We start from the raw sequence: 9,611 nt of genomic DNA, 5'->3' as shown, positions 1-9,611 counted from the left end.
TCTATGTTTAAAATGGAGCTGATCATGAGAGAATTTTAGAACCGGACTGAGAAAAATTTCATTTGTTACAGTAACTAGAAAAATTCAGTAAAACAGGTATCGTTAAAAACTGTTTGAATATTGTTGGAATTACGAAAAAAGAGATACACGTAACCATTTTGCGCTATCATCGATCCTTGTTTGGTAATTGCAACGCAAAATCAGTTTCCTCGGTTTACTCTACTTTTTTAGTTAAACAAGGCTTTAACATCAATTTATTGTTGCACAAGCATTAAATTTTCGCAACAGTCACAAGTAAATATATTAACAGTGATCATAATGAGAAAGAACAGTAACGGATACTAGACTTTCCGGTAACAGCTGGAATACTAATTTTCATTTAGTACCTAGAACTATATTTTTCGATTGTGGTAAAAAATGAAAATAGTTAAGGACTGAGCGGTAACCAAAACTAAAAATTTCTCTCAGTGCACTGATTTCAATCCGATAAGCGCACTGTGCGTATTAGACAGGAATCTAACGCGGGATTGATTTTCACTACAGACAAGCGTTATAATTATCTGATACTAGAGATCGTAGTTAATAGATTGGGAAGTCCGCTGGTTGAGTTAGCCCCAAGGCTAAGACCTGATTATTATTTCCTAGATCAGAATCGACCGTCGCGCCGTTAAGTTGCGGAGTTTGAAGAGTATATTGCGAAACTAGTTGACTGTTTATGAGCATGGTAAAATTTTGTGCCCTGCAAAGTCTTTGTTTTATGGCGTAGTCAAGTTTGCGCCATGAAAGTATATCGGAAAAAATACATTGGATGTGTTTTAGACCAAGTCGCTACGATATTTTATAATCGGAGATAATCAAAATCTTGGCTCACGCGCTGTGAAATTTTGTTCAATACAATAAGAACAGTTTGCTGCTTGGAAATTTTAAAGCTGTTCCATTAACATCAAACGTACCTTGATTATTGCTGAATTCAAGAATTCCTGGCAAATAACGTTTGGCATTTTATGTTCTGACATATCCGATCTTTTACTTCTCTAGACTTCGACTTTCAACATTTTCAAAATCTAGACATTGAGTTTTCGCTTCTTTAGAAATTCGATATTGCGGCCCTTCGAGTTTTTGATGTTTCTACATTTTTACCCGCAACCAATAGAAATCGTGGCGGACGGTGAGATAGCTGACAAGTTTTTACGAGGTAATAAACCCGTTGTTCCGCTTAACGCTTCGGTCCGATTTACATCCCGTTGAGTCGTCGGTAATAAATAAGAGTAATCACTCCACGATCGCCTATATAGATCCCGAAGAAAACATGCAAACAACACCGTCAGGAAATGGTTCCGGTCGTTTCCGTATTCGCATGCGAAACCTCGGAAAAATGAGCCTCTCAATTTCGCCTTTGTACAAAGCGGCGACTTTGCCCGCTGCTCAATGGGCCCAAATTGCCAGGAAAATTTCCCTTTCGTCTGTAACTTTTTATCAACCTCTAAAAATCCACCCTGCCTGATTTCCTTCATCCGCACGGCTATCGCCGATCAAAAATTAGCTCGCTAACTATTGAACAGTTTCCCCCATTCGTCCGGGAATTTCGAAGAAAAAATTTACAAACATTCGCAAAAAACTCGAGGTGGTCAAATGTGAAATAAATCTATGATCACAGCCCGTGACATATTCGAGTCAGTCGCTGTTTTACGATATTCTCAAACAGTTCTGAAAAATCTTTTGAAATTTAGACTACGAGTGCAAAACGAAAAAACTGTTGCTTATAAATAAATGAATAAACATAACAAAGCAACCGTTCTCATTTTTTTGATTCCAATTATATCGTCAAATTTGACGAATTCTTTTCATGTCAGTGGACGCGTGGCTACCTTCTCATATTACCGAGCGGTGTGAAAACGCAACTCAACGTTAGCCGGGCTTTCTTACAATCAAAGTTTCGGGTCTCGGGGGAAACTTTGAGCCCCGTAGAAGTAACAACGAGCCGGGAAAGCCACTCTCGCCTTTCGGCAGAGCGTCGAGTTTCCCCAAATTGCACCGGCCGCCACGAACGTATGCCGTAATTCTCATTAGGCTGCTGATTTACCGGGGATATTAAACGCTCCGATACGTTACAGAGGCCGAGCCGGAAGTTAGCGCCTGGCGTTCTGCGCGCATACACACTCGGCCGCAAACCGGATGTACGAGATTCAGGCGTGCGGATCTAACACTTGGGGCTTTGCCTAGTTGCACTTTAACCCCGTGCGATTCTGCGAAATTCTTTCACAATTGCACATCCTCCTACGTATTCGAGGGTACGATATAGATATAAGAATTTAAGTGTATTCAGCGTAAATCCTTTTTTCCGTTCGCACTGAGAGAAATTTTTAGTTCCGGTTACCGCTCAGTCCTTAACTATTTTCATTTTTTACCACAACCGAAAAATATAGTTCTAGGTAGAAAATGAAAATTAGTTTTGTAGCTGTTATCGGAAAGTCTAGTATCCGTTACTATTCTTTCTCATTACGATCACCGTTGCTATATTTTCTTGCAACTGTTGCGAAAATTTAATGCTCGTGCAACGATAAATTGACGTTAAATCCTTGTTTAGGTAAAAAAAAGTAAAGTAAACCTCACAAACTGATTTTGCGTTGCAATTACCAAAAAAAGATCGACGATAGCGCAAAATGGTTACGTTTACCTCGTTTTTCGTAATTCCAACAGTACTCAAACGGCTTGTCTAACGATACCTGTTTACAGAATTTTCCTAGTTACTATAACAGATGAAATTTTTCTCAGTGCGGTGTGAGCGTGTCATTGAATCTATAAGGAAGAAAAAAGAGACGGATGTGTTAATTTTTCAAGAATCAGTCAATATTTCGAAGCTTTCGATTTTTATCACCGACGAGGATTTAAAACAGCGAATATTCCCGCGGGGTGCAAAAATCGGGCAACGAAGCGAGTGTTCGGTAGATATCTCGGAGCTGATTCAACATCGAGCTGTAGAATTTCGCGGATGGATGAACGGAAGCGTCACTTGTTAGCTAGCGGAATCGAGGTTCGTTTGGAAGGAAAGAGATATTGACAGAATGCCTCCTCGCCGAGTCGAGAACGTTTCGCGCGTCTGTTTTCCCGCCGACTATACATATATAAGCGTAACGTCGCTCCTGATTGCAAGTGGAGTAGAATCCGGACCCTCGGGATCAACGGGGGGGTGGGGGGTTTAATTTTTGTTTCCCTCATTACGCGGCCCTTATTATTTCCCTCCGGTTTCTCGCAAGCTTCGCACACTCGGAAAAGAATCGTAATCATCCAACCCTCGCGGTTTCGCGCGAGACGGCGCAAAGTAAAATTCGCCAATCAATAACCGTTTCGGCGTATTACGGATAACAGAAGCCGTATTCACCTCCACCGTGAAAATATGGATATCGAGGTGAGGAAATTCGGTATTGCTCCGCATAACTAATCCACTGGACAACCGTTGAACACGTCCGTTCCGCTGCAATTGCTGACTCGGTGATTCGGCGCGCACGTTTACGTGTGCCTATAGGTATACACCAACGGATCCGGCTCCGGTGTTCCGGAATTTGAGGGAAATTCCCACCATTCAACCGCTTTGCAATTCCTCCGTACATCCGCGTCGAGTCAGCCTCCGTAAATCTACCTGCTGCACTGCGTCGGCAAAACGAATGACGCGCTAACGCAAATAGTTGCTCTGCACAGGATATAGTTCCTCGCTCCTCTCCTCCCACTTCTCGCAATCGTGAAACGGCATCGCGACTATTCATTTACGTATACATGCGCACGTTATATTCCCATGAAAATTCCGACAACTATCTAGAATTTTTTCCCCAAGGGAAAAAAAAAATTTAGGGGAAGGAAACCGTCTTCATCGACTAGAATTATTTCAACATTTTTACCCAACTTGTAAGTCGATACTGTAAATGATCCTCGAGTAAATTCCTGGCGACTAACCGGACATTCTGCGAGTGACTGTACGTCCCGACACGAGGGACACATCCCTTGGCAGAATTGAATTGACCCGAGAGATCAGGAGGCCGAAAGGAGCTTGTTATTCCGACGTATCTTCGCCGGAATACCTGAGGGTAGTTTTCCCACTTTATACGGGAGCAGGAGCTCTTCGGAATTCATCATGCTCCGAAAAATTGCAGGAAATATCTTTTCGTCCGTGCGGCGTGTGGTCTTCTAATGCAGATTGAAGAAAATAGGAGAATAGGAAAAGGGGGGAGAATCGTAAAGGAATGATCAGGGGTGGCTTTACCGTTCGAGTGTGAAAATAAACGCCCCGTAAAATCTAGTTTCGCGGTACATGCTCGATTCCGATGAATCGATATCGGAAGAATCGGAATATATACACGAACTACACACTTTTTTTTTACAACGTGTAGTATTGTCGTAAATTTTTTGTCTTTTTTTCCGACCGGAACGATATTTCCATCGATTTCAACGCATCGCCGGAAAAACGCGAGCGTTGCTTCGGTAATATGGTTGAATATTTTCCTCGTCGGATCTTTCGAGCTAACTCGTACACTTGCGGCGAAAACGCGAGATATTTCGAGTACGTGGAACTGAGTCCGTGTGCCAGGAGCCGTCACCTGTTATCACCCTTGTCCTGTGGCAAATACGGTGTCGCAGTGCTGCCAAAACGTGCTTGAGTTACAAGATATTCGGAATGAGGATGAATGAAAACGTGAAAAATTTTACGCATTTGGTACAATCCGCAGCTGCGCAGTTTTGGAAAATTTTCGAATCTCTTAACTCGCTCCTAACTATAAATAAGAAATGGACGAAAAATGTGTCATAAGCTTGAGCCGGTTTCAAGACTGTTTGAAAAATTTTACGAGCGACTTTTCTGAGGTGCGAAATAGGAGGGATGTGATTTTGGGGTGTGTAAAAAATCCCGCAGACTTCAACCCCTAACTATAAGCCTGAAACTTCACTGCGGCTTCCGCATTGCAGGAATCGAGCTGGGCGTAGGTTTTCAATTGGCACGTTGTCCGGTCTGCGAGCAAAGATCGAGGGGTTGAGGAATGTACCTCAATACCAGAGGTAATTTAAAGCTGCCAGAATCCGTAAAGGAATCAAGAGAATCGTCCAGAGCGGTGAAAATTTCTTCACAATATTCTTGCCAATCCTCCAAGTGAATATCCCGTTAAATTCTGTAAATACCCGAGTCGAAATTTAGTGCCTACTTTAAACCCTGCCCAGGGTTTAAAGATAGTAAAGTAGGTTCTATTTCAATGTAATATTAGACCCTACTTTGAGGCTAAGAATGTTCGAAATTTCCAGATTCACCAAGTTTAGGCTCAAAGTAGTCTTTTTGAAACCTCCTTTAATCCTCCAGAGGTAGTACAGTTCAATCTAGTGATACATTTTGGAATTTTTTATTTGGACTTTGAAGCTCCTCTTGGGAAAAGACTTTTTCTATTCGTAAGAAAGTTGAATAACTACAATCGAAATGCAATATTTAATTTTCAAATGTTGTTGAAAGTTATTAAAATCATGTCGAAATAGCCCTTCGATTATTCATTGTGAAAGCTTGAATGTCGCTTTAATAATATATCTATAGAGGAGGCTTTCAGGTCCATTGGAGGAGTTATTGATTGAATAGCGTCAAGATAAGTTCAAGCTTCTACTGAAAATATCAAAGTAGAGTTTGGTACTTTCATTTTTAGGAATTAGAAGGTCAATGTACGATTTCTATGTTCACTTTCCTTTAAAGTAGGTTTATACAATTAACCTTGATAGGATGAAATGTAGGCGCTAAGTTTCGACACTTACAAAATTGCAGGGGAATTTTTGACAGTTCTTTTTTTCAGATTGTACCAGATCATCCGTCGAATTGAATTCAGGAAAAGTATAAAACGTCTCGAGTATCTGTCATCCGGGGTTTACACCGAGTTTGCGAAAAGGCGGTTCTTACACGTTTTCACTTCAACTTCCTCGACTAGTTATTTTCCTGAGACGAGGTTCACGGCTGAAATACAAAATAGCCTCCCGGCAGCAGGTGCGAGAATAAAATAACCCTCGCCGTTTTTTCTACGCGGGATTCGCGGCGATGAAATAGACGAGATATTATCGATTCGGATGTTTGAATACCGATTAAAGCATGAACATCGTTCTTGGAAACGTACAATAAATAAGCGCAGCTGAAATTCGGAGGGAAGAATCGTTCGGCGAATCTTTCTCCCATCGGATACCCGACTGACCGTGAAATTGGCATCGCAGGTACTTCGTCGAACGAGAAAGCAATTATAACCGACGAGTAATCGTAAATCTAGTTCCTCCTATCCGAGACGCAGACGCCGCTGTTCCGTCGATCAAAGACACTCGAGGCCGCGATGCGTTTCAATAAGACGTGAATTACACGGTTCCATAAGTTTCCCCGCGTCGAGAATATAACCCGAGGATCCGACATCGGTTTGAGTGAATTAATTCGACGGTTTCCTCCCCCGATCCGCAGAGCGGAGCAATTACTACAATTTCAAGAATAGCAATTTAAATTGAGTTTGGTTTTGATTGAGGCACGTCCCTTTCGACGATCCAATCCTACGCCTCGGCATTAGCATTTAGATCGTCCAATTTCGGAGAGTACAAAGTTGTTTTATGATCAACATCCGAAGGCGGTCCAGAACCCCTTGATATCCCGTTTGTAGGATCAACCTCCGCTTTATCTCTATTTTTTTTTTACATACCTCCAATCAATGTTTTTCCTCCTAACATTAACATCACCCGTCGCATGATCGACCGAACGGACGTTTTAGAGGAGGCAACAGTCCGATTTAAAGACACGAAAGGATGGCTGAACGGTATATACTCGTACATATTGAAAATCGACAATTTCAACTATAAAAGCCTGTCGATTAATTATTTCGCATCGATTACGTGTGTGGTGTTATTTTTTAAAGAAAATTTCTAAAAAGCAGAAGCTCTCGCAGCTCGTTTAATTCGTCAATAATAATAATAACTCCAGCAGAAATTTAACGACGTGATATTTGTCTTCAACGCGAATCGCGGATAATAACAAGTAAAACATTATAAGTAGAAAAAGAAAAAGAAAACGATCAAAGGTTTATAATAAATGATGAAATGACTTGTGCAGGAACAAAATTAAGCTAAGTAGGAACCGAAAGTTAGAGAAAGAATGTGCTACCCACATATTTCGCGAGTTTGAGTGTTTCCACGCAGAGGAATGCGGAGCGGCAGGCGATTCGTTTGGCGAATTACAAACGCCGCGTGACTTTCGATCCCGGTGGAGTTTGAGGGGGCAAAAAGCCCCACTTGGCAAGAGCGGGAAAGGCGAAACACGTCCAAAGAGAGAGAGAGAGAGAGAGAGAGAGAGAGAGAGAGAGAGAGAGAGAGAGTCCGAGTCCTTCGAGATTCCTCGAGGACTCTAAAAAACCGACGGCTTAAGCAGGGACTCGTCTACACGTGACGTGCGTCGCGAGGTGTCACTTAATAATGCATCCCGAATCTTTGAGCCCCTTTTCAAAACGCTAAGACGGGTTGTGCCGACGCCGAAAGGATTTCCGTTCGCGAGGAGTCTGTAACGTTTCGTTCCACGAACTGCGAAATAAATAAAATCGCGAGAATACCAAGCGAGATGTCGAGGAACGCGTGTTACGTACTTCCCGCGACCCACGCGAATCGCTGAATCGCGGAGGATTTTTCACCCTCTTACTTTCTACCACTTTCGCGAAAACGACATAATATTGGCTCAACACTGTAGGCAGGATCAAAATTCATCCACGATAAAAAGAGAAGAAAAAAAAAGAAAAGAAACGAAGTCCTACACCCTTAAACGTGTAAGGGAATATAATATTAGTTGGGGTGAAATTTTCCGACGCTTGCAAGAGAGCTGACAGCAAGTTTTCAGGTAAATCAAATCCAAATCTCAGTTTACTGACCCAGTGGGAGAAACTTTTGCAATAACTCTGAAATGAGTTTTCGAATTTTTTTTAATATCTATGGATAACATAGCTGTGGCAGTGAAAGATTGCCAATTTTTTTTCTCTCTTCTTTGTTTTCAATGCCGCTTGACCGCTGCTTAGTCGTAAGTTATTCTCGTTCAACGACGAGTACGAATCGATTTAATTTCGCGGTCTAAACGGCCTTCGCTTTTTTCACTTATATCGGTAACTATCGATTTTATTTCATCTCTCAAAGTTTTTTTTTCAAACAATCATCGCATCGCGGCCCGGAGTTCGTCCCAGCCACACGCGCATTTACGCGCATCCACGCGGCGGCACGAATCCGTGAATTGCGTACGTACAGACACAAGTATGAGAATTTGGCGGACCGCAGGGACTTGCGGTGTTGGTCAAGGGGCCTTAAGCGACCGCACGTATGCACGGTATACACGGCTAAGGTATGGAGATGAGCTTTTCTCGGATGGTGGAGAAATCGATGTATGTACGTGTACAACAGTTGCTAAACTCGGGGCGTAAATTTTGTGGATAGTAAAGCTTGCGGCAGGAAAGCACCGCTTGCATCGCGTGACTAAGATCGAAAGGGCGTATGCGCAATTTTGTCGTTATTTTGGCGATCAGGCCATTGATTAAAATCGAAAAGACGTATCAATCGCTTTTCCTTATTTTGGTCATTGGCTGACGGCAAAATCAAAAGAGCGCATCAGTCATTTTTCTTTTCTTCTTAATTTCGCAATTTAATAACATCGACGTTTAAGCTTTTAAGCTGCACGCGACTTTCTGTATGTGATTATTACACTCTTTTGCTATCGAACTTAATTTTTTTACGTTAGACTTTTATGATTTTAGTAGCGATGGCTACCAAGCTATAAACAATCTATCCATCGATTAATTAAGTTAAAAAAAAATAATCGAACACGAATCGATTAAATGGGTAAAAATTAATCGACCAATCGATCATTTCGGTTTTTTTTTAAACGGTGCATGTGAATCCAAAATTTCGTAAATTTCAGTACGTAGTCTTAACAGCTGAAAAGTTTTTCAATAATGTATAGTTTCAAAAACATTCATTTATCTTTCACTAATTATATCAAATAGGAACTTAGTAAGTAAGATAATGTTAATAATCAATACTTCAATCATTAAAATTGTTATTGCATCGCGTCGTTCGTGGGATTGAAAAACAAAAACCGATCCATTAATCGAGTTTAAAAAATAAATTAATTTTACTCGATTAATCGGCGAAAAATAATCTATTTCATCGAAAATCTATTATTTTTAGTCAATCTTAGAATCAAGGAGATTAGTTTCTTTTTTTTTACCACCACGGAATCCCTTTCACGACAAAGAACATTCAGTCAGTTGCACTCCCGTGTATAAGAACTTTTGTTAATAAGAATCAAAGCATGCTTATCAAAAATTAATTCCCCGCCTGCAGCTGCCGCCGTTTTCCCCGATGCTGCCCCTTTTTATACCCACTTCGTATATAACAAAACTTTCGAGTATCGACGGTGCGAGTGTTCGTACTGAAAACTCGTTACACGGCGTCTTGTATATATTTCATACTTTTTATTCAATTTCGTTTTCCTCCTTTCGTATCTGGCTTTTCGTGATTGGTCGATGCGTTTTGATATTATACATTACGTATGCGATTATTATACTCGCTCTTACCAGTTGTGGTTGATT

This window comes from Neodiprion lecontei, chromosome 1 (assembly GCF_021901455.1).
Source record: "Neodiprion lecontei isolate iyNeoLeco1 chromosome 1, iyNeoLeco1.1, whole genome shotgun sequence".
Taxonomy (NCBI): Eukaryota; Metazoa; Arthropoda; class Insecta; order Hymenoptera; family Diprionidae; genus Neodiprion; species Neodiprion lecontei.
The sequence above is the reverse complement of the archived record's forward strand: the minus strand, read 5'-3'. Positions refer to the sequence as shown.